The 22,639-nt window shown below is 40.7% G+C and overlaps 1 long non-coding RNA gene across 1 annotated transcript in view; it reads right to left on the minus strand.

Moving 5' to 3' along the window:
• LOC143694803 (uncharacterized) overlaps positions 1-20,384 on the minus strand; it is a 38,707-nt gene extending 18,323 nt beyond the window's left edge. The window contains exons 1-3 of the long non-coding RNA XR_013183525.1: positions 20,312-20,384; positions 18,527-18,626; positions 17,143-17,273 (exon numbers count right to left, since the gene is read on the minus strand). This is a non-coding gene — a long non-coding RNA (uncharacterized LOC143694803). The remainder of the gene's footprint in view (positions 1-17,142; positions 17,274-18,526; positions 18,627-20,311) is intronic.
• Between the last annotated feature and the right edge of the window lie 2,255 nt (positions 20,385-22,639).

Here is a 22,639-nt window from a genome sequence, read left to right on the forward strand (position 1 = left end):
GGACAAATTCTAGTGGAGAATGGATTGTCTCACAGATTAAAGGAGTGGGCGTGCAAATCCCTCAGAACTAACTTCTTTCTGGGATATCTTCCCACTTTCCAGCAAAGAATCCCATTACATGTGTCCTGCTCCTACACAGATTCCCCCTGAATTTGCTGCTGCAAGTTTCACAAGCAGTGAGCCAGATAAACCTCTCTGAAGTCAGAGCCAAATGTGGAAGTTTTCAGGATTAAACACCAATGTCCAGCAACTACAGTAAGGCTAAGCTGTGCTGGGAGAAGGCAAAACCAGTGGGAATTGCATCCCCCAAAACCTTCTGACCTTCTCATGCTCGTAAAGGCCGTGCCGTGTGCGCCAGCGGCTCCCAGGCTGTCCCCGGGCCGGGCCCTGCAGGAGCTCTGCTCTGCTCTGCTCTCCTGCCTGAGCAGCAGCCAAGGAACTGAGGTGTTGCTCTGTAGCTGCACTGGCTCCCCCGGCTTGCTTTGCTGTGGTTTTTCCTATAGAAGGAGAAAGGGAAGGATTTACTGTAGGAAACTACCTACCCTATTCCTAGGCAATGCATGTGAAAGCAAATAGATGCAATGTCAGTAAATGCTAATTATACTGGAGGCTCTTAAAATCTTCATAAAAAATTCAGTATCCAAATCAAATAATGGTTAAATTAATATGTTATTAATACTTGTTAATAATAATGTTAGCCTCGGTATTGTTTGAATTAAATTAATTAGATCAAAGGATTAATACCGTGACTAATCAAGCTTTAAACACAAATGGTAACAATAAGCTAACATTGTTGGCAGGTTATATATTCAGCTGAAGAATTTAATTTGTCTTGGTCATAACTCAAGTTAGAGGCTCATTAAATATCCTAAAACTGAAGGCAAAGTCTAAGCCACAATATCAAAAGCAGTTCCTCTCACATAACTTAGACTTTTCTCTCTGGCCTAACATTCTTTCTCCCCCAGCAGAAGCCAAAATGTATTAAAAGTAATCCCTAAAAAGCAAAATTGTTATAACCCTTGTAATTCTAATGGCAGGACATACCTTAATGGGAACTTCTGTGGTATATTTTCAATGGGCACTTTCCCTTATTTTTCCTCATCGGTCTGAAGCCAGTTTTAACTCTTGTAACTCCTGCATTTCCCCCACACTCAAGTGCTGCTGCTCACATGCACATGACGATGGATTCCCACGATAAAGCTGGTAACTAAAAAAGGGCTGCACTCGCTCTCATTGTTCAGATTTCTAAAGTTAAAGAAATAACTATGAAATATAAACAGCACAAAACCTCTTCCTGAACCACTGACCTCTCAGAGGCTTCTTGCCTGGGAACACAAACTAGGGTTATAAAACATTTCCTCCTGGCAGAGAGCTTTCTGATCAAAGCGTTTTTCCCATGAGGACGCAGGTCAAATGCTCAGGAAGAAAATGCCTAAAAATCACCACTACTTCCACTAAGCCTGCTGTGTTTTGAAAGAGTATGACATTTACCACTGTCCCTTAAGACTTTTCACTACTAGAGAAGGCAACAGGAGAGTTTTTCTGGTGTCAAAGTCAGCTTACTCTCAATGATATCAAGGGCTTCAGGGAAATCTGGCAAAATGCTGCTCTAGAACCACAGAACTTGGTACAAAGTTGGACAAGTGTCCAGGCTGGCTACTCTATTTCTCAGCTGTCTCCAAAGCACATTCAGCAGCATCACTTTCTTCTTCCCAGTTAATTTTTGGCTGTTGTACAGAAGAAAGTGGAGAGCTCACAGTGTTCAACTATTTGTTGAAAAAGCTATCAAAATGAAAATAACATGGAAAATACAACCAGTGGGTCAAATTACAGAAATTCAGGTGCAACTTCTCCCTTAGAATCTCTAGCCATTAGTAGAGACATTAATAAAAATCATTCCTGTCACTGCCATTTTAAAGCAAAATCCAAAACCATAAACTATTTTCAACAAGATTCCCAAAAGGTCTGAATAGGTATGGTACAAAATGAGCATTTAAAAAAATCCTCTAACCATTTTTTATGTCATGGAAGCTATTCTTCTTTATGTCACATTAAATAAAGAAAGAAATGCCAGATAATTAAAGCAGTTTCCTCTAGTGATTCGAAGTTGGCAGCTGTATGAGTAGAAAAAAATCACCACTGGTATTCTTTCTGTAACACTGGAATACTGTTTGCAGGGTGTCTTGTTTCATATCACCAAAACCACTAACAATGGACTAATATTTGAATAATTACCTCCCTTCCTACCAACCCAGAGAATGGGGAAGCTTCAACATCAACAACTAACTTCAACGTTAGCTTCACAGAAAGGCAAACAGATCACTGACGCTCAGCCAAGCCAAAACTGTAACACTGTGGCTTTGTCTGTTTGTATAAAAATATACCATCAGCGAGAATGGAGGGAAAAAACGGACAAAGAAAAGGCAATTTTGGAACTAACATCCAGTATTAAATATCAGCTATAGAAGCTCCGTTTCATGTATCTCTCCTTGAACTGAGTACATGAAGTGTAACATTCTAACTCAGTAGTTTTCAGGTGGATTTCAGGAGAGCACTTCAAAGCTCACAAGACACAGCTGGGTTCTCAGGCTCAGTCACTGAGGTTTCTGGTCCCAGCTCCATGTTCTGCTGACAGATGTCACTGTCATTACCATACCACAGATCAATGACTGCCAAGTTCCAAAGGACACAAGCCAGATGAGAAACATTTACAGAAAAAAGGTGAAACCATGGTGATGCATTTCTGTGCCCTTAATACACTATAAATATCAGAACCAAACTCCAAAGTCTAATACACAGTCCCATGGCAAAGGGAGAAGTAAAAATGATAGCTACAGGACAGGAAAGAGTGAAGTGGGAGTGACTGGTCAAGCAGATCTAGGAGGCTGGAATTCTGGAGGGTTTAAGTTAGTTAAAAAATATAAGGACACAATAACAATTATAAACTACCCTGGTCCCCTCTTTTCTACCAGTTCTGAACAGAAAAGTGCCCTGGATCCATGCATATTTCACTAACTGCTCTATAAAGCAATGATATGTACTTATTAAGTAGGAAAGCATTTACTTGAAATTTATGTTTGACAGTGTGATCTGGATCTGAACTTTCTATGAAACATGCCAAAGGACATTGGAACCATATGGTAACAAATTGGGTTTGCACATCTGCTGGCTTCTGCATGTCAAGTGTTCCAAATAATTTTCTTTGTGTCTCTTCAACACACAAAAAATTAAGGTAAACAAACAATTCAACTGGTGTAACACCACCTATGATAGATGCAAAGCTGCCCAATGGAGAGTTGGTACATTGCTTCTATTTTTCATTGTGTATCACCGCTGCAAGGACTCATTTACATATTACTTTATAAATATATATGCAGTGCCTAATTTAATATAATGATCTTGCAGTCTCTTAAAACTGACACGGGTCAGGATGGGATAATAAACTCAGGTTTTCAGATTCATATGCAGCCAGAGGTAAAGGACTTCCTGGGATAGTAAAGGTCACAGGCCAAACCAATCAGTTGTTTGAAAACTGCATAATAAAACAAGCCAAGAAAGAATCACCAAACACAAACAGATTTTTCATATATGTGGCTTAGCATCCAAAACCGAACAAAAATCTGTATTTCACAAGACATTTTCCTCTTCTTAGAAGGCCACACACAAGTTACCAGCTGTAACTCACTAATGTCACCTATTGTCTAAACAATGGCATCAGTTGTATGAGCCAGTAGGACTGGCTGTGTAACCATCTTAACAAGGGAATAAGGAGATTGGAGGTACAGGAATTCTTATTTCATAAAGCTGCTTATCTACATCAGGGAAAGTCTTCATGCCCTCTCATCTTATGCCTGTAAGAACTGAAGCTTGTCAAAGCAAGGACAAAAAGGCAGGACCCTGAGTCGGTAACATTTTTTTTTTATATATAGAGATTAAAACCATGCAGTTGTAAACATCCTACAGGTTACAAGAGACAAACAATCTCTTTTTTGAAAAGAGGAATTTTTGGATGAAAACTGCTACCGTAAACATCAGGTTTTTCACATAAAAATGTCTCCAATGTTTTCCCATTTTCTGTTCTTCCTAGAAAAACTTTAAAAGTTCCTTTTGAGTTTTAGGACTTGAGTGTTTTAGCACTAAGCCTCCTGTAGGAGACTCTCACAAAAGCATTCCCTCTAACAGGCACAGGTAAAGACTCAGAAGCAACAGAATAAAGGGCTGGGAGCAGGGTATTTTTAATAATAAAAAGGTTAAAGTAAACTAACTAACTTGTTAGTTTACAAGTGTGCAAAATCCAATGTATTGTTTTAAACTGTAGGCTGCCAAATCTGATTAAAAAAACTTTGCATCCCATTTGTGAAAATGCACGTGTTTGTAAACCCCTGTGCAATTTCCCTGGGGGTTCTGTCCCAGGCTCAAGGGCTGCAGAGATCAATGTCCCAGCTGCAGGGCTTGCCCTCAGCAGAGGCACCTCGGCTGCCCAGGGCACCCTCTGGGGCAGCTCACTGAGCTCCAGCAGGGCCAGTGCCACACTGAGCACACCGGGACACCTGGCCTCCCCACAGGAATAAAGCCCAGGAAACTGCCTGTAATTGCAACCTGAATGCAAGCACAGCAATTGCACTCAGCTGCAAGGAGAGAGAAAAGCCCCAAACAAACCAAGCTGCAGCTCAAACAGCAGCTGACATGAAGGCGTGGGGTGCTCTCTGCCCATTTGAGGATCAAATGCTGCACACGGGGGGAGGCACAGTAGCAATGCTGAGCATCCAGGTGAAGTGAAAAATTCTGGAATCAACAGTTCTGGCAGGCATGTTCCCAAAGTGGGACACACATACTAACAAGAACTGGAAAGAAAATTTCTGAGGACAATGAGAGTGATGGTGGGATGCCTCCAGGTTTCGCCCCAGGCTGACTGAAGGCAAATGCATGCTTCTCCCTCCAGACTGCAATGCTACCTCAGAACTGCCATCAGGATCCCTCTACTGCTGAAATTAAATTTATTTGAACTTCAAAAGCTGGTGTGAATCCTGTCCCAGTTTGATTTCTGTTACAGAACAGAATCACGGGGTAGATAAAAAGCATCAGTTAGTGATATGTAATTATTTAAGCACCACTTTTTCAACTTTCTACCTGAATATGGATTTTGTTTTTTCTGTTGTAGGCAGAGCACGTTCTGATGTACAATGAATTCTGCATAATGCACACAGCTTCCTCCTCAACCAGAACAAGTATTTTTTGCTGAGTAATACCAATTTCAGTCCTTAGATCCTGGTTTACACTAATTATTATACTGACATCAATTATTCAGCCAACACCTCTGTTGTAAATACTCTCTAAAATTAAAGCACATTGTTAAGATAGTGGTTTAGTACCAACAGAGTTTTCAGTTCTGTGGACAGACTGCTGTCGTAAAAAAAAAAGCATTCAAAAGCCTTTACCCAAACACTTTGCACATGTAATAAAAAGGCATCAACATTTTTGTCGTATTTGACATTTCAAGGATATTCCCAAGATTTGTAATAACAGCAATCCAGGTGGAACAAATCTCTGAAGAGTATAAAACAGAATATCCAATCTTTTCTAATTACTTTCCAAATCTTTATGTCTACTTCACATCTGCCTCTTCCCTGCAAGCTGAATTTCCCCCCAAGTAAACCTTGAAACAGTTGTTGCATTCTCTGACTACTAAGGAATGTGACATCTGGATCCCAAGGCAGCCAGATGGCAGCTCCTCATTGAGGGCACACAATTTCCCTTCTCCCTTGACCTGCTGCAGTCCCTGATGCCAGCACCAGGGAGAAGGGATGCTCTGCTCTTCCATCTCTTTCAGTCCTTATACTTGAGGAAAGCCAAATCCTACACTGCTGCTCTGCTCCACACACAGGTCTACTGCTCAGAATACTGGATAAATTCTAATGCACAACAGTGGTAATTCAGAAATAGAAAACCCAGGAAATAAGACCAGATTTCTGGTCCTATTAAAGACCTAAAGACCTAAAACCTTTCATCCCTCACATTCACATGAGAAGTAAGTATTTTTCAAGAGAAAATAATTATACTCATTAAAGGACATTTTCTTTTAGAGAAACAAGACCACCCATGACTGCAAGTCTGCAGAATGAAAACTAGAAAAGACTGTCAAGTCAACAAGCACGTACACCTATTTGTACACACATACTAATTCCAGCAAAGCTATCAATATGGCTTGAAAATATTTTCCATCATCTCTTCCATTTCAAGTTGGTCTCAAAATAATTTCTTTTAAACTTAATCTTTCATATACACAGCCCCAAACCAAAATATTTCCTCTCAGAATGCCTGATATTTAATTCAGCTGGTTTAAAGAAATCTGAGACTTTTAGAATGTATTTTCCATTTTCATACACTAAGGGCATAATTTTATGCCACTGTTGCTATTAGAAAAGCTACTGCTTAAAACTTCAGTTTATGTAACCTCCATGCAGAATATTCTGGTGTTAAACTGAGAAAAAGAAACAGAAGATAAAGAAAGTACCACCATGCTTAACATGTGCAGTAAGTTTTGGTGAGACCATCAGCACAATCACTTATGACATCATGGAGACAATTGCATTCTTTCAAGTATTTACAACACATCTTGCTTCCAAAATCTGAAAAAAACCCCAAAAACCTCCATCCCATTCTAAAATACAATGGTGCTGGGTACATCCTCTTAATGGAGGAAAAATCCTGCAAACCAAACAGACCTATGAACAGAAAAAATAATTTCTGATTCCTCAACAGAAACAGAAGGTCTTCACCTTTTCCAATGCGAGGGCAATTAATTTTCTGTTAGGCCAGGTTGAACTGCTTTACCTGATAGACTCAACTAAGTGCAGAAATCACCAAGACTTCCCTCAATCCTCTCCTGCTCTCATTAAAGTAGAAAATCAGTAGCTTTATAATGGAAGATAAGGGTCAGACTTTGAGAAACCGTTTTTATGATGCAGCAACCTGGTCAAATTCAGATATAGTGGCTACTGAGTGCAAAAATCAAAATTAAAAAAATCCAAGAAAACACATTTGTTGGTGTAATTTTTATGCACCTTGCACTGCAATAACTGCATTAACTGTTAATGAATTAAAATTAAAACCAGAAGATATGTTGGAAAATTTGGCCACATCAAAATAATTTAAACACTTCAGCAAAGAACATAGTGGTCTTTTATACCACAGCAGGGAATCATAGCCTGCATGGCTACTCCTACATTAGGAATGAATGAATGAATGAATGAATGAATGAGTTAAACAGTTATATTTTCAAAGGCTTTAATATTTTACCTTGGTGGATACTAAAGGTGGGAAAGTAGAAGGAAAAAAGTCAAGAATAAAGGAAAACTAAAATGAAATGCTAGTAACTAATGGAATTCTGTACTGAAAGTCTATCCAAGCAAAACACGCACACCCTGACATTTCCAAACCTGGTGCAGGTTGTGACTCATTAGCTGTACTCAAGAGTCAGAAGGTAACAGGAAAAGAAGTTTTTGATGTTGAGTTTCACCTTTGTGTATGTAACAGAACACATACTGCAGATACTGGAACTTGTTTTCAAGCATTGTTAAAACTGAAAGCAAGATCCAAACTGAAAGTAGCAGAACCGATTTTAGGAAGACATATTACTAAATTTTCTTGAAAAACATTACATTGGAACATTACTAAGAAAGAGGGCTGCCTCCTAGACAAGCTACTAAGTGTTTTGAGGATACAGATATATATATAATTAGAGAATAATTCAGCCAAAAAAATTTGAAAAAAACCTGCAATGATGAGATCAAAATATGTACCAATAATGAGAAGCTGACATAACATTTGACTCAAGGTATTTTTAACAGTGTCATTGCAGTGTTACTGAAAAGCTCCTGTCATGGGTGCCCAATGAGAGGTGATAGAATCTGGGGAGAAGAGAAGTGAGCCATGCCAGACAGAAAGAACACTGGCAGAGACTACCAAGGGTGAGGAACAGATGAATGGCATCCCCCAAGCAGGTAACACAGAACCACCACTGTTACACTGCAAAGCAGCACAAGCTGCTAGAAGAATGAAGAGAGGACTTCAAAGACAGGATGAAGCAGCAATGTGGCTTCCTGAACAGCAACAGTGGCAAAGTTGATTTCTATGGTCATGAAACTTTGAGAAACTGGAGGGCAGCCAGGTTCCTGGAAAAGATCGATGTACATTCCAGGATCTGAGAAAGAGTACTGAAAGAAACTTATGACTACAAGTACATCTCACTGATACTGCATGAAAGCAAGGTCATTATTCTGAAAAGGATGCAAAGATGAAAAAACAACTCAGCATATCAATGTGGATTGATATGACATACACTTGGACAAGGCACAAGGACAAACCTCAAGAGCTCGATCAGTCATGTTCAAATATTTCCGTAATCATCTCTTGTTTGACTTCACTAAAGCCTTTGACTCATGATTGGCTACGGCTGAAAATGCTTGAAAGGGGTTTTCTGTCACTCTTAGACAAGCTATGGTGTAGAACTTAATCAAAGTGTCTATGCTACTTTGTGAAGAAGTGAGAACAACCTAAGAGTGGCTCTCCAACAGGAAAAGTATACCAGGAAAGCGGAGATGGTACATCCTGTGCCCTGTGCTGGTGGGGACAGCACAGATAAGAACATCAAAAGGCCCGAGAGGAGGCCTGTGACCTTACACACCCAGAGTGTGCAACACTGCTGTCCAGGCTCCTGAGGACCACGGAACACATCAACATGGAACATGCACTGCCTATGCAGATTCCCAGAGCAGCCCTTGGGAGGCTGGGGGGGCACAAGCAGTTGGGAGGGGACACAGCAGGACAGCTGACCCCAAGAGAGCCATGGGATATCCCAGACCCATCCATATTTCCTTCATTACAAGTAGCACTTCCAAGGTGTTTTTTAATTCATTGCATCCATCCATATCATGATTGTATGTATTTAGAAAAAGCACAGTCCCAACTGTACTATAGACAGAATTCCTGTTAATGTTTATGGACAACCTTGTAATTTGGCTGAGTTTTAGTGATTCTTAGCATGGCTTTCTATTTACTTACACTGGACAGATAAGTTCTAACCTCATTTCCATCAGGATCTGGCACAGCTCCAATGAAGCCAAATTAAACACCCTGTTTTACATGCCAGTGTAACAATGGAGGCATAAGAAGACATCAAATACAGCAAGAGTCCCAAGAGAAGCTACAAGGTAATTAATAACATGCTGTCACAATCACAAGTCTCAAGGTGAGAAGAAAAAACAGTAAGTTAATTGCTTCTTAATGATCTATTAATACAGTCCTTTATTTGTTAGGTACACCCAGAAATGTATTTAAGCAATTATCTACATTCAAGTTGCTCAATAGCCTCATTAAATTCTGTGGGCCTCCTCTCTTACAGTCATTGAAACCTACTCTTCATTTGGGACTGGGGACAAGCAGAGGTGAAGGAGTCAGCAGAGAGGTGGTTATGAAACTGCAACACTTGAAGAAGAATGCTTTTATGATGTGTTGAATGCAAAACATTCTGCAATGTAAGTCAGGGATGCAGAGTGAAGCTCTGGTGGACCCCAAGTACATTCTAGGAAGCACAGCTGTATCAAAGTTATAACAAAATATCTAAGACAGGGAGTATTCAGTAAAGACATCTTTGCACTACAAAAAATTGTGTAATATAAACATGCATGACTTCCTTTCTCCCTCAACCACGAATTGATGCAATCTGCCAACTATTGCAGATGAAAGTCTCATTCTTTAAGTATCCTGCAGCAACAATCTGAGAAGCTGATCTGATAAGAAAGCAGACAATAAAAAGAGCATCTTCAACACCTAAAATTAAAATGAGCAAGTGTGACAATGCAAGTGAGAGACATAAGAGCAAACCTTAAGAAAATGAAAAAAATTATGAGTAAAAAGCAACAAAACTGAACAAAGCAAGAAGGATGATTTAATTACATTTTAGAATGAATGAGGGGATAAATGTGTGATAGTAACCCACTGAATGAATTGTTGGTATTTTTACCTATTCTTCTAAAATAAAATCACCCTCCTCTCTCTTACTGGAACACCCCTACTTCTGAGAATGCAGAAATTTTACATAATATTTTGCAGGAAATGCTTAATTTGGTCCTGCAGTTCAGTGCAGCAGCCTGGTGGCCTTTCTGCCCTGGAAACAAAGAGGTTGAGCCTCTCCCAAAATGGCTTTGTCCTACAGAGATGGGAATGGAAAACACTACCAAACACACTGGATTCTATGGTTTTTTGAAACTCAAATGGCCCAAGGTTTAGGGATACAGTAAACTGAAGAGATTTTTTTACTTACATTGAGTGAGAGTTCAAGAAATGATCTGAGGATAGGAGAAAAAGAACAGGCAAAGATGATGCCTTGTTAAGACGTCCTTCAGCATCCCCTACCTCCAATGTCTGGGGACAGCAAACTACAGGGGATGGAAAGATCTCTGCTGGAGCTGCCCCAGAAGGGCTGACTCCATGACCTGTTTAACCTCCGTGCCCTTACAGCCAGGGCTCCTGGCACAGCTCAGCTGTGTGGGGAGAAGGATTTCATCAACCTTTAAGGGAAGCACTCCATTACCCCGGAAAGAGAACCAGTGATGTTCCTGACCAACCCCAGGGTGAAAGCAGGACAGGCTCTGTTCAGGCACCAAGCACAAAGGCCCTGACCTGAATGCTCACCCTCTAAACCAAATATGCACAGACCACCAAAGCCTTCCAACTCCTAAAGCAAATTGTTTGTAAGACACAAACCAAACTCAGACCTGGTGGATATCAGAGCACCTATGAGTGACTTCCTGATCTCATAAATTGATTATTTCACTCTCTTAAAAAAGGGGCCGAGGGGACAGAAATAAAGCAGTGAAAGCAATGCCTAAGAAAAACTACAGATTCTGAGGCATATTCTTGTGAAAAACGTTCAGGTCATGGACGCAGCTTGACCCTTGAAGAAAAGGCATAATATAGTTCTGCAATTCAGAACAACTTTTTCAGTACAAAACTACAGATTTCCAATTTCCACTTAACTGTGTAAAAATATTGTGAGTTCTGTCAAGATATTCCAAGTTCCTACAGTTCAACAGGAATTCAGTGTGTATTTTAATAGGTCAGTTGAGTGAGTAAGGCTGCAAGATGCCAAGAAATCACAGTTAGAAAATAAGCAAGATCACAACATGTCTGTTTAAAAAAAAAACATCATAGTGAATTCCCTTCTTTTTGCACTGGAATTTCAAGCCCTGGGGCCCATAAGTGAATTGCTTTTGTAATAAATCTTACATAAGCTGGGCTACAGAAGGGACTCAAAACTCCTCTGACAGTACAAGCTGCAAAACGAGAATAGAACTTTACTATCAGAAAAGCAGTACTCTATCAGATGAAGGTCATCCTGCCTCCAAGAGGGGCAATAAGCACTTCTAAGGTAAAACTATACTGTCAAGTATTTTTGGGCTAGGGATGTCATGACTTGGATGATATTTCTATAAATTTAGCATCCCTTCACAGCCATCTCTTGCATTAACTAATTTCTTTAATTTATCCCAACTGCAGCATGCACAGCTGCTTTGATGCTGCTCACTGACTTGCTGCATAGGAGACCCTGGCCACCTCTTTGCGCTGAAGCTGGCTCTCACCACCTTCACTGGATCTACCTCCTCCTCCCTCAATGAGAGCACACACACCTGATCCCAGTTTCCTCCCTTCTCTTGGTTTCATGCCTCAGCACCAACCCCCCCGAGTACTCTCAGTTTAAGGCCCTTAACTCAGGAGCCAAAGCCAGGGACACACAATTCACCGCTGGACTGCGAGGGAGGAGGCCCTGCTGAGTCAGGGATGCACACCAGCCCCTGTCCACGTGCTACAGCCCCAGCACAGTCATTGCTTTCACAGCCCTTGGGAGTCACCCTTCCTTCACCAGAAGCTCTGATTGTTCAATGTATTTGGAATTAACTTCTGGCCCATTATTGTATTTGTGGGGTTCCCAGATGAAGGAAGGTATGATGAATCTGACTCCATGTTCTTGGAAGGCTAATTTATTATTTTATGATACTATATTATATAAAAGAATACTATACTAAATTATACTAACTATAGTAAAGAATACAGAAAGGATACTTACAGAAGGCTAAAAGGATAATAATGAAAACTCATGACTCCTTCCAGAGCCCAACGCAGCTTGGCCATGATTGGCCAGTAAGTCAAAACAATTCACATGAAACCAATGAAACAATCACCAGTTGGATAAACAATCTCCAAACACATTCCACATGTGAGCACAACACACAAGAAGCAAATGAGATAAGAATTGTTTTCCTTTTTCTCTGAGGCTTCTCAGCTTCCCAGGAGAAAATCCTGGGCAAAGAGATTTTTCAGAAAATGTGACTGTGACAACCCATTACTCTTGATTTTGGTTTTCCAAGTGCTTTCTGACTGATGAAATACAAATAAACCTTGGCTGCTTATCGCAGAAGTCAACCATTTTTCTAATTATAAGACAGATGTTAATCATGCATTTGCTTAAGCTGCATATCTGCATCCCTTTGTGTATTTGGGAGCTTTGATTTAAAGAGGAATTTAGACCAAAGTAAGTATGCAAGTAATTCAGTCTTTTATCATTTACCGGGAAAAGACTGAGCCCCCTCCATGCAAAATAACAAAATGCACTGAATTTTTGGTGTTTGCTTTGTAACACAAATGAGTTTTGTAACACAAATGAGACAAGAGCATACTAGCCAGTTCCTCAAGTGCTGATTAGAAGACTGCTTTTTAGGCTGTTTAAGGCAAAGCTCTCATGTATGTCAGCCACTGTCTGTAAGAGCATCACAGCTCTTCTGAGCTGATGATGTGGAAAAAGGCTTCCTGTAAGGGCAACTTCCTGGAATTCCTAATGTCAGAGTTATGCCTATGCACTAAGTGGTTTTTTACCAATACACATCAGTCAATGATACTGCTCCTAGCCAAGTTTAAAATATCTGGTTTGATTACAGTAAATTCTCCAATTCTGCAAGGTAACACATCCCATAACTGAAAATAGAGATTAAAAAAAAATCAATAAAGATTGGCACTGTATTTCCATTTAAAATGCTCTCATATATAATTCCCCAATAAATAACTGATGAATTCAGAACTAGCTGATGGGGAAATAAGTTTTACATACCTGCTAGTGGCCTTGCAAGTACACATGAGCTATTTTTTCTTATTCATGTATACCATTCAAACGGCTACAAGTCACTTCACTGCTTACTCAGAAAAAATGAGCCCTGCCCACCCACGGCACTTACAAGCCAAATATATTTCATTATACAAAAGTGTAATTTTAACAATTATTGTTAATGGGGAGCAAGAAAAATAAATCTAAAAGTGGGCCGTGTACCCACAGAAATAACCTGTCCCCCTGCAGTCTGTCTCTTCCTTAAGTTCATACCATGATTAAAAACCAGCCTTACACTTTCCAAGAGGAGGCTATTCATTGTCTTCCATTTGTAATTCCAGTGGATGGTTTGTTGTTAAGCAATAAAATACCATGATAACATGATCCCAGCAGATACAATTATTGTTATCTATAATTAAGAGATAAGTACTGGTGAGTGAAAATGAAAAACTTCATGAACAATTCACCCTAACTAATTTCCTGCTTTTCTCAGCTGTCTCTGCTCATCACTGCAGCTACTAGAACTCAAATTTCTCATGACTTCTTGGCAGGAACCATAGTGACAGGCCAGTATCTAAAAATTTCCTTGATTTCAGGACCCATGAGGAAGTCCCAGATTCCTACAGGCTAAAAATAACTGAAAGAACACTGAAAACATTTGCTCACTCAAATGATCATTTGCTTGTCTCAAGCACTGTAAGTGAAAATGAAAATTGCCATGTGGCTAAAGCTATGAAATAAAACAAATGCACCATGAACACTTTCAAGCTTTCAAAGTTCAGCTTCAGACTACCAGATTTTAGGGATACCTAAGAAAATGGATAAGAACAGGAAAGACTGGGAATAAAACTGAAAGGACAGAGTGGTAGGTACAGTAAAGGCTGTTTTAATACACAGGGTATTCTCTCTGTTAGATATAATTTAGAAGGCACTAATAGAATCCTTCTGATTCGTGCCTGCATTTTTGTACTAATTATGAAGGAGAGGAGGAATTAGTAATTTGGTAGAAGTGTGGCAGGTGGTACTTATGCACCAGCTGAATACTTCTTCCTGTTAAGGAGAAAGCTTCTTTTACTGTCTTTCATCAAAAGACTGGCTGGGAAAGGGCAGTCAACACTCCAGCTAAATAATTCCCAGCAGTCCTGCCCAGTACCAAAGAAAGGACTGAGAAATGGCACACGGGACAACTGCTATCCTCTATTATTTAATGTTAATATGTTTGACCCTAACTACTGAAGTAGCTGAAGGCAACTTATGTTACACTGAAGAATAAAATATATCTGGAAATCTAGCATGTTCTAGCAATGATCAGTACTGTAGAAATTCTTGCATAAAACAGAGTTAGATGGATACAATGTCTCATTATGAAGGCACACTGCTAATGAAACAAATGTTTCTTAAAAAAAACCCATAAACCAATAATCTTTTACTCAACAATAAGACACCCACATGCATTATTAAGAAGTTATAAAATTATGATGTCCTGTTGTCTCTGAAATTTACACAAACCAGTAAATCCTTTAATACATCTCTTAGAGATGATGAAAAAGAGGCTGAGGGTTTCTCCAAAACAAAATTACACAACACTTTATCTGTTGCAAGAAGTCTTGATATAATCCCTCAATAGCAACTGAGAAAATGAAAACACTTTGTATAAAACATTAACTTACTCATTCTAAGCTGTTAAGACTTTTAAACCCATTCCCCCTTCCACCCCACCCCCCCCCAGTTATTCCCAGGCCAAGATATTTTCTTGACTGTAATGCTTCAATTCTCAGCTGTCATCTTCACATTTTATTTTTATTGAGAAAAATATGAAAGCATTTCCATACTGCCTGTTTTTTTTAAATGACTCTTCCTGAAGTAGCTTCTCTCCTCACCAACCTTACTTGGTTTCAATGTGGGAAAATATTACCTCTCCTGATGACTTCTTCCCCTCTTCCAGTGCCAGCATTATTAATACGAGCCTTGAAATTTTAGTTGTCACATGTGCCACAAGGCCACATAAACTATGACAAATCTGTGTCTCCAAAAGCATTTTCTTTGCCCTACCTGGCTGATACACCTCAATACTGACAGTAACAAGGAGCTATTGTGGAACATGCATTTATTTCTAAAGTGCAAGAGGCACTTTTATTGAGGTAACCTATATAAAAATTACTTTGACCTGTATTGTGCCCATAATTAAGATAATTTCAGTTAGCATTTGAGCTCTACATTAACTGGCAGTTCTAGAAACATAAAAATTTGAAACTACCTATACTCAGAACATCAAAAAGACAAAGTCTTATAAAATTCAAAGTTTGAAAATAGATGGGGAGCAGGTATATAAATACACAGAGCAGCAGCTTTTACAGCAGAAATAGCTACTTCAAAGTCAAAACATGCTTCTGATTGTAGCATTACTGCAACTCTGACTTACTATTTCAACACAAATGCTTTGTAAAGTCTATTCACCAATCCAGGAATCTGCTTTCAGAGTTTTACCCATGCTTCTCTACTCAAATTTCAAATCAGTCCCCACCTTTCTCCATAGGATGTGGCTTTCAGGGAGCAAGCACAAGGCAGTTTGAGGGGCACCTTTTCTGCACACAGAGCTGACTGGTGCTGCACTAACATCAGAAGCACTTAGAGGGCAAGGTCCTTCAAGAGCAAGTAGGATGAACAGTCCCAGCTAGAGAGGGCAGAACAACAGCACCCATGCATAGTCATGGCCATACGCATTTTGTTCTCAACCCAAGTGTCCTGAACAGACACACCACATCCCCAACTCCCTGCTGCAGGGTGTATGTGCTCAGTGCAGCAGAAATGAGGCCTTTCCACCCTGACTCACCATGAGCTTACTCTAGGAGACAGCAGGCCTTTGTCACCCTCTGCCAGGTACCAACAAGTACTAAAGCTAGAAGTTTGTGCTAGTCAGATCAGATTTGCAATGAGGCATGGTATGTACCTGCCACAGCAGGATCAGCAAAAATCCTCACTGTAAATAGTTACAGGAACAAAACTGGTTTTACTACGATGACTACTATGGGTTCATTTTGATCCTGGATAATCCTACACCTGTAAAGAAGCACTAGAACTTTCCAACATGTCTTCACCAAAATTCAAAGAAGTGTTGTGCTACTTTGTACCCCTGTGCCCATCTATTTGCATAATTTTATTTCTGGTTACCTTACCTTGTTCTTCCAAGGCTTGCAGCTGCTCTTCCAGGTCTCAATCCAAAACACCTGTACTTACAACAGGTAAGTAGAGGTAAGCACTCCTTCCCCTCCCTCACTCTGAGTGACTGCTACAGGCAGCCCAAGCAGAATTTTGAAGCAGTGTTCTCATAGCTCTTCTCATCTTCTACACCAGCCTTTCAAAGGCAGCACCTAAACCAAAGCTTTACCTTGTCCTCTTCCTTCTCTCTGTGCTCCTTGTGCTTTGTTCCTCCTTTGCTCTCAGTCTAGTTCCTCTGAAACACTGCCAGCTGTGGCTGTGTATGTTCCACAGGGGGATCTCATTTGCTACTCAGACACAGGTGAGAGGAATAATAAGGTCACACCAGGCTTTGGGCCAGGGAGGCTGCCTGTCCTTCCTCAGGTGTTCCACATTAGCTGCTCCCCATAGTGGGATCTCAACAGCTGCAGGTTTTGCAATATGCAGACAAATATCTGATCCCTCAAACAGCACTGTGTAGCCATTTGCCTTTAAAAAGTCACATTAAAAAAAAGCAAGCTACATTAAATAGTGTTGGCATGTTTTTGTTTTGCTTCAGTATTCATTTCTATTGTTCAGAAGCTTGATATGAAACAACTAAGAAGCACTTCTTGTGTCTGTAGCTGAAGTGGAGGAACCCCTGTTTACTCTAAGTGGGCAAGCACCAGGTCCAGGAAGGGCAACTCCCCTTCTCTTGCAGCCCAGGGAGAACCAAGGCACAGTCAGATTCTGAGGTAAACCAGAGAAACTTCACTAAAGCCATCCAGGTAGAGGACATGACTCACCGGATTCTCTGAAGAGGACTTTGGCTGTTCAGAGTTGGTTTTTTGATGGCTCTTTGAGGGACACACTTTTACATCTGATGAGCTCTTGTATTGTTGTAGAATACCGAGAAATTTCAATCCAGTAACATTTCCTAGAAAAAGAGAAAGAAAAATACATCAGCTAGGATCTAAAGAACTCTACATTATGTGCTCTTACTCAGAGCTGTTTGGGGTTTTTTATAGGCTATATGGTCATATGGCACACTCCTCACTGAAGAGAACACTGCAAAATTCTGCGTTTAGCAGTTTGCAAAACACCCCAACGTGGTTTAATCCAACTATAGCACATAAGTAATAACCATTTCAATTTCACAACCATTTACATGATATGTATCAAGTAAACCAGCCTGGCTTTCCATTGTTGTTCCTAGTAACTCACACCATGAATAAGAAGTTGTATTGCAGTGACCAAGCTCTACAGCTCTCAGTCCCCAGCCACAACTCACCACAATGTTCTCCACAGCAGTTTATACCCATTCTCTCCTTGGCTACTGAAATGCCCCTGCATATCCTTTGGTGAGCAAGTAATTTGAGGTGGCTGAAAGGACTGCTTGAGAAAGCTGTCTTCATCACCAAAATCTAGAGCTTCTTACTAATTCCTGTCCTGCACATGCATTTCTAACCTCTGAAATCTCATCTGCTTGTATTGCTGGTATTTCTCTCAAACTGCTACGTTCAGCACTTTTTCTGCCAAACTTACATAGGTCAGGCTTTTACACTATTAACAGCTTTAAGTATTATCTAGACAAATTTTTAATACAATAAATGCTTATGATCTCTCTGGTTCCAGTTCCCCTGGTTCTGCACACTTGTACAGAGCATTTTAGAAGCGAAATATTCCTGTGATATGTCTTGATACAAGACCACCACCAATACTAGACACAACAGGAATGTTAAATCAGTTCTTTTCCATCTAACCTTGCCTCAGATTTCTTGGAGCTGGGGCAGTGGTAAGGCATTAACATTATAACCATGCTGGAGTAGGTCTGCTGGCAGCACTCATGACCCTGTGGGGGACCCACACTGGAGCAGGCTGTTCCTGAAGGACTGCACCCCGTGGGAGGGACCCAGGATGTGGGAAGAATGTGAGGAATTCCCCCCCTGAGGAGGAAGGAGCAGCAGAAACATTAGAAGAAGTGACCATGTCTCCATTCCCATCCCCTTGTGGGGAGGCAGGTAGAGAACTCAGAAGTGAAGCTGAGCCTGGGAAGAAGGGTGGGGTGAATGAAAGGTATTTTAAGACTTCATTTTACTTCTCATTCCTACTCTAATTTAAGCTAATTGCCCCAAGTCGAGTCTGTTTTGCACAGGATGGTAGCAGGAGCCTTTGGTTGCATTTTCTTACGCTGTCCAGCTGAGGAGGGCAGTGACAGAGGAGCTCTGGGACCACCTGGTGTCCAGTCTGGATCGACTCCCCACAACTGGATACACTGAGTTACTGCATCCTAGATGAAAGAAAGGTAAATGTATTGCTGCAGTTAAGTTCACATGATATAGGAAGCTTGCCAGAAGTGAAAACATTATTTATGTAATCTTTCCCTTCAATTCTGATTCAAGAAAAAAAGGAAAGTCTATTTAAGGCCAACAACTAGATGATGAAATACATCCTTCCACAGAATCCATTAAAGAGAGATTAACATCAGAAAAATTAAGAAGTAACTGTTTTATATGGCCAGAAAATAATTTTCAATTGGTTTAAAAGACTATTAAGCTTACTGATAACATACTGCAAACAAGGAGCATGAAATACATCCTAGTTATCAAATTAATTACCAATATAGCCTTCAATATGGAGCCTTGACAGTGATTTACCAAATCTTCCAATCAAAGTGGAGTTCTGTATTGGTATTTAACACTGGAGACAAACTCCATTTCTGCATATGTCTTATCTGTATCTGTTCATTTTCTAGTCATAGTGTTCTCCCAGAGTGTTTTTTGGTGTCAGTCTGACCAAAAAAATAAAAAAAAAAAAAGGCAGTGTCAGGTATTTGAATCAGCAATGTGCTCTGGATAGTTTTAGTTGAGCTTTTCTATGTGTGGTCTGACAGTCCCCACTCGGGGAGCCCTGCAGAACTTCCCAACTTTGTTCTCAGGGGAAGCCCAGGACTTCAGCTGTGCTCCTGCTGGCCTCAGATGTGGTGCAGGGCTGTGCAGTGTGTGCTCACAGAGGGACAGGGGACACAGAGGGACAGGGCACACAGAGGGGCAGGGCACACAGAGGGGCAGGGCACACAGGGCACACAGGGCACACAGAGCACACAGGGCACACAGGGCACACAGAGGGGCAGGGCACACAGGGCACACAGGGCACACAGTGCACACAGGGCACACAGGGCACACAGGGCACACAGAGGGGCAGGGCACACAGAGCACACAGGGCACACAGAGCACACAGAGGGGCAGGGCACACAGGGCACACAGGGCACACAGAGCACGCAGGGGACACAGGGCACACAGGGCACACAGGGCACACAGAGGGACAGGGCACACAGGGCACACAGGGCACACAGGGCACACAGAGCACACAGGGCACACAGAGCACGCAGGGGACACAGAGGGGCAGTGCACACAGAGCACGCAGGGGACACAGAGGGGCAGTGCACACAGGGCACACAGAGCACACAGAGCACACAGGGCACACAGGGCACACAGAGGGGCAGGGCACACAGGGCACACAGGGCACACAGGGCACACAGAGCACACAGAGGGGCAGGGCACACAGGGCACACAGGGCACACAGAGCACACAGGGCACACAGGGCACACAGAGCACACAGAGGGGCAGGGCACACAGGGCACACAGGGCACACAGGGAACACAGGGCACACAGAGGGGCAGGGCACACAGAGCACACAGAGGGGCAGTGCACACAGGGCACACAGGGCACACAGAGCACACAGGGCACACAGGGCACACAGGGCACACAGGGCACACAGGGCACACAGGGCACCTGGCAGCTCTACCTTGCCCAAGGCAACACCACAAACATCCCACTGCCCTTTCAGGCTGCTTTCAGTTCCTGCTCACATAAAACTCCATTAAATAGCACATTCTAAGAATAAAGTAACTGACTTTAAAAAAGAAAAAACCAACAAACCACAACCCTTTAAAACTGCAGAATCCTAGAATACCTTTATCTTTGTGTTCCAACCATTCTGTGTTCTTCCCAGCCTGGAGAAGGCATATGCAGGAGCCACAGTGACATCCAAGAGCTACTGACTGTGTGTGAAACATGCCACATAGAGATTCCTCACAGGACAAACAAACAACTGAAACTGCATGGAACCAAGCTGGAATTGCTGGTTTTGGGTTGAAAAGCATGTTCAGCATGTGGCTACTAAATTTTTTCCAGGACAATCTCAATGTAAAGGATGAGAACAGTAATTATCACCAGGAAACAAGTTAAATAGCAGTAAAATGTGTGACAATTTTTAGTAAGAAATGGAACTGAGACACTCAAGTTTCAAAGTTTGCTGATTAAGTATATACTTTTTGTAAAAGCAGTGAATTCAAGCAAAAATGCATACCCAGCATCAGCACAACACTATATCTGTTATCTCAAATCCCAACAGCTGTTTGGATATTCAAATACCAAACTGGAAGCCAGCTAGCAAGTCTGTGATAAAGAGGAAAGTACTGGCATCCATATAAATAAGAACACAAACCAGCACAACAAAACAAAGCTGTGCTAGCACAAAAGAGTAAGGCTGGATGAGGCAGTTCCCACAGCACACAACATAAGGCAGCCTGATACACAGACAGCAAGCCTATTTACCATGCTGCTTCCTAAGTCTACTTACATTTAAACACCACTCCTTTGAATCTATTTTTTTCCATTTATAGATGCACCTGCAGCAAAATTAGAGGTACTAAAAATTAGTTTCTAAGAGCATATTTTTAACTGTTTATTTATTTCCATTTGAATTTTGATTTGAAGAGGTAAATTACAGACTTTAAGTGAAAACAAACCCAAAAAGCTCTTTATGAAATCCTTAAAAATAAATCCTTAATGATTGCTCTTAGCCAGCTAACTCCTACTGCTGTGCTTTTAACCAGTCAGAAAAGGAACAGAGTTAGGTTTTGCAGTTCTTTTTTTTACACCTCCAAGGTTCTGCATATAAAAAATATATTTCTAGATGCTGATGTAAGGCAGAAGAGATATTAAACTCCACAGAGTAGAACTCTGGAATAAATACTTTTGTGTAAAAAATATGAGAGACATTTAGAAGGAGAAAGAAGAAAGGGGAAGAAATGTCAGCTAAATATTCTATGAAAATATTCCAGTGTTTTTATACTAGTATCAGCTGTGAGGTAGTGATTGACACAGATGCTGGTGCACTGGATCTTTCCTGATGGATTGCTGAACTTGTATCAGGTCTCTGAATTTGCTCCTCCTGAATTCCACAAGACTTCCAGCAGCCCACCTGTGACTTCAGCACAGCTCAAGCTACAGTTCCTAAATTCCATATATACATGAGACACCAAGAAGTTGTTTCATGGAATTTTTCTTCATCACAAAACTTCATAAGGTGACCACAGCAAGCTGTGCACAGCCAGAGCTGTTATGGGGACATGAGACAGTAGAAGAGCAAAAAGCTCATGAAAAAGTTAGAGCTTAGCTTAAAAGTTAGAAGCAGTTTATCTGCTGGTGGGGGTAAAACTCTGGCAGTGCCACAAATAACACTTACAGATCTGGCCTCAAAACTCTAGTGTTTACCCCCTGCAAGTCTTGCTCTGTACTGATGGACATGCATTAAAATGTTATCCCTATGTTATATGCATATATAGTTGCATGTACTCATTATTTTCTTTATCACTGACTCTTTCTACCATACTTCAAAGGCAAATGTTTTTCTTAACTCTAAATTATAATAAATTTTGTAATTTACTGCTACAGTGAACATGCTGGGTGCATTAACACAATTTTGAATTTTAGAAGCAAAGTGTTTTCCTTTAAGTAGCAGCTTCCTGAACAAAAGGAAAAAATCACTTTTGTTGAGGGTGTTTTCTTCAACAATTCACCTCGAGCATGCTTTATGTATTTTTACAGAATTGTAGGTAATTTCCTTAAAATTATTAATCCTATTTCATGTAATGGTGTATAAAAAACCCCTGTATGTCTCATGACACCTCATTAAATTCTCATTTCTTACAGAAATTTTGTATGTCATGTACCAAACAGTTTTCTCTTTTGGATTGAAGTCAAAGAATATTTCAGTGGAACAGATCAGATGGTTACTAAGAAAAGTCCTTTCTAATGAAATTAGTGGTCAGCTTAACACTGCTCAAGTACATAATAATAATAAAATTATTATTTTATTGAAAACCATACAACTCTAAGTATATATTAAAGCCCTTTTAAAAATTATTTGAGAGGTTAGATAATCTAAATTTCCATTGACTTTTTAATAGGGTTCCACATTCTTAAATGTGAAGATGTGTTGAGAAAGCATCTACTA

This window comes from Agelaius phoeniceus, chromosome 9 (genome assembly GCF_051311805.1).
Source record: "Agelaius phoeniceus isolate bAgePho1 chromosome 9, bAgePho1.hap1, whole genome shotgun sequence".
In the NCBI taxonomy this organism is placed as follows: Eukaryota; Metazoa; Chordata; class Aves; order Passeriformes; family Icteridae; genus Agelaius; species Agelaius phoeniceus.